The 3,929-nt window shown below is 37.8% G+C and overlaps 1 non-coding gene across 1 annotated transcript; it reads left to right on the top strand.

Annotated features, from left to right (window-relative positions):
- Positions 1-3,459: 3,459 nt before the first annotated feature.
- On the top strand, positions 3,460-3,532 carry TRNAR-UCU (transfer RNA arginine (anticodon UCU)). Its single transcript has one exon. It is a non-coding gene; the product is annotated as a tRNA-Arg (tRNA).
- The last annotated feature ends 397 nt before the right edge of the window (positions 3,533-3,929 follow it).

Genomic DNA, 3,929 nt, shown 5'->3' with positions numbered 1-3,929 from the left:
AACAGGAGAAAGATTTTGCTAAACATATACTATAGAACACTTTGGATGATGTGGAAAGCAAAGTGTGACTGGGTTTTTAAAAATCTCAGATTTCACCAACCAAAAGTGGCTGACAACATCAAATCCATAGTATACACATCGGTGAAACACAGGTGTAACGACCGTCATTTGAGGTATTAATTATTAAATATTTCTTAAATTATTGTTGAGCTAAATATGGATAAAAATGACTATTGGAGTGGACTTAAGCAAGTGAGCCAAAGAATTGGGCCGCCCATAAGACGTATGATGGGCGTAGCCTTGGTGTACGCGGGGCGTAGAGGCGCATTGGATGCGGGGGACGCATGCACATACGCGCAACGTACCAAGAGTACACGCAATGTACGTGAGTAGATGCCAAAACCCTAATTTGTTAGGGTTTAAGACATATAAATACCCCCATTATAGCCACTCCTGGCCTCCTTACCAGCCCCTCGCCTCAGAAACCCTAAATACCCTCTCTTACTCCATTTTTGTGTGTGTTTGGTATTTTGAAGCTTAGTTGGGTGAAGAAGAGCTTGGAAGAAGAGAAGTTGTAGAAGAATAACTTGAGTATCTTGAGCTCAAGGATCTGGGATTATCTCATTTTTTTGGCACTCAAAGGAGGTATAAAGCTTCCAACTTTCCTCATAGAAGCTTATATCTAGGTTTATGGAGCTTTGGACCTTTTTAGGTCCAAAGGTCGGATTTTTATGATGCAACTTCGTTTTTAAGCTTGGGGTTGCCACCCTCAAAGCTAAATGCATTCCTTTAGCAATAAAATTTCAATCTTTAAGGTCCATTTATGACCATGCATGAGATCTAGCCATTTCCATGGAAGTATGTTGTTATTTTTCCAAGTTTGGGTTCATTTGGTGGGTTGCAAGCCACCAAGTAACCGACTTTATGGATTAAGACGTTGAAGAGGACTTGGATCTGTAGTTATAGCCTCTAGAGTTGAGTATTAAGTGCTTAATAGGAAAAATGGATTAACAGGGTAGTACGTTGGGCGTACCAGCCAGTACGTGCAGCGTACAAGCCACACAGCAGGTACGTACTGCGTACAGAGGAGTACGCCCCGCGTACTCAACAGTATTAGGCTTTTCATCTTTTGGGCCTCGGTTTGGGCCAACTATTGGACTTATCAGCTATTGGGCCTTAGTGGGCCATTAAAAGTCAGATTTTGGACTAAGGACATGGTTGGGCTTAGGGAAGGCCCATTTGAGAAGTTGGGCCCAATTTAGAAAATTGGTTCATTAGTGGGCCTTTAGTGGGCCATTAGTGGACTTAGAAAGATTAGTTGGAATTGGGCCTTGGATATGGTCCAAAATTAGAGCAGGGGTAAAATGGTCATTTTACCCTTAGAAGAATTCTCAGTTTTCTGACTAAGTATTATTATATAGAGTTAGACGGGGAGTCGTGGGAGTAGCCAACAGAGATTCCTCACGCACGAGTTCAACATCCAGTTTGAGAGGTGAGTTTCTCTCCAGTAGGAACGGGTCTAAGGCCACAATGTCGGCCCATTTAGTTATTAGTAGTTTCGGACTACGGTCCGATGTCGGGGCGGTCCCGAGAAGAGTATATGTATGCTTGATGTCTTTGTGATTCATGTAGGTTATGTGTTATGAGTTCTGGGGCAAGCCCGATGTATGTTAGTGTATTTGTTATGTGTTATGTGTTATGGGGTAAGCCTGATGTCGGGGCAAGCCCAATGCATGTTAGTTAATATGTTATATGTTATGTGTTCCGGGCTTCGTTCCGATGTCGGGGTAAGCCCGATGTATGTTATATGCTTATGTTATGTGTTTATGATATATGATATGATGTGTATGTGTCGGGGTAAGACCGATGCCGAGGCAAGTCCGATGTCGGGGTGAGCCCGATGCCAGACGTGGTCTGATGCCGGGTGAGCCCGATGCCGGGCAGGAGTCCGATGTCGGGTTCGTCTCGATGCAGCTGGGCGGTGTCCTAAAGTTTATGTTACATGTTATATGTTATGTGTATGGTATGTGGTAGTTTGGGGGAGCTTACTAGGTTTCGTGCTTACAATTTTCAGTTTGGTTTCAGGTACTTCAGCTAGCACAGGGAAGGGTTCGGGATGATCGCATGACAAACACCACAGTTTTCTAGTCTAAGAGATTTACTCTGATATTTGACATGAGATTTTGATATGTTGACAAATAATACGATATTTTGAGATACATGATTTATGATTTTATATGATGATGATGATGATATTTATGGTTTTATTAATAACTTAAAAATGAAATTTTTAGAACGTATTTTTGGATGCTTCAACAGGAGGTCAAAATGTTGTTTTAAATGGGTTGAGTGGTGTGTTAATCCATTTATTTGCTTGTAATTTCGTAATTATCTCACAGACTTTGTAACTCTTCTTCGGTTTTTTCGCCCCTCCTAGCTTCTTGCTTGGTGGTGGTTTTTTTGTTTGTAATATAATCTTTTGCGGGTTCTAAAAAAAATGATGATTCATGATTGCATTCTTAAGCTCATGTATTGTATCATTCTATGGAGAATATTTCTTATTCCTTCAAAGTAATAAGGGTCTTGGTAGTTTCATATAAGTCTGGATACACAATGTCAACAATCGATGGTATGCTATAATTCGTTGATGTATAATGTCTGCCAAAAATTTAACTAGTTCTTTTTCATTATCTTAAAAAATGACCCATAACCAATTTGTAGTAGTCATTTGTAAAACTCCAATATTTTCCCCTAAAACAACAATTAATCCACAAAAAGGCCTTGTCGTAGCGTTTGCAAATCTATCATGGAGGATGTCTCGTAATGTACGATCGAGTGCTTTAAAGAAAAGGCAATTAGCCATAGGTCCTTTATCTCATAAGATCAAAGATGTCTTCAAAAGCAATTCGACAAGGGAGGTTCTATATTTCATGTCACTTGTTGACTCGACATCGATATTTGAATGTAAACAAAATGAGTAGTTATCTATTAACTTGTCATGTTAAAATGGATAGTTTACATATTAAAGAGTACGAATTATTTTAAAACAATATGAACCTTGTAAATGACAAGTGCTGGTTTTTATTAAAATCTATTTACTTTTTCTTTTTGATTTCAAGATTTGTAATGTATTATTATTTTTATTAAATACATATAGAAAAGAGTATTAAATAACTGAAATACTCTACATTAGTTTACAAAATTATGAATACAAAAATCAAATTGATAAAAAATAATTCTTTATCTTTATCTTTACTAACTGAATAACCTTAATTATAGAAAGTATAGATATTATCTTGAAAATCAATATTTTTGAAGCAACTAATTATCCGTTTTATAACATTTGATTATTTTGGCCTTTGCAATATCAGAATAATCACAAAGGTTCACACAATTATATAACGACAACCATATATTGGTATTGTATAGAAATATTAACTTCAAGTAGTAGAAACGCAAGCGCCCGTGGCCTAATGGATAAGGCGTCTGACTTCTAATCAGGCGATTGTGGGTTCGAGTCCCACCGGGCGTGTTATTTTTTACTTATATTCAAATTTAATCTACATCGTTATAGTAAATTACATAAATGGTCCCTATTTGCTTTTATGTAATTTGTATGTTTAGTTTTAACTTTTTATTTTTAACTAAGATCATTTTTGTAGATTGTTGAGTTTGAAAACGATGTTATAATATTACACGACCCTTAGCTAACAATCGTCACATATATAGGCAAAGTATGATGCAAAACCTAGCTAAAAAACCCGAACCTAACCTTCATTCCGCTAGTTGATCGTCAACCAAGCTAGCTAGCTACTGGTTAGCTAGCCAACTACGGATCAGCCAACCGATGGTTCGTCAGCTAGTTGACGGTTTTCCAGCGAGCTGAGGACTTCAATTCTCATGTCACATTCAACAGCCTTCTTGTCCAA

This window comes from Lactuca sativa, chromosome 5 (assembly GCF_002870075.4).
Source record: "Lactuca sativa cultivar Salinas chromosome 5, Lsat_Salinas_v11, whole genome shotgun sequence".
In the NCBI taxonomy this organism is placed as follows: Eukaryota; Viridiplantae; Streptophyta; class Magnoliopsida; order Asterales; family Asteraceae; genus Lactuca; species Lactuca sativa.
The sequence above is the reverse complement of the archived record's forward strand: the minus strand, read 5'-3'. Positions and strand labels throughout refer to the sequence as shown.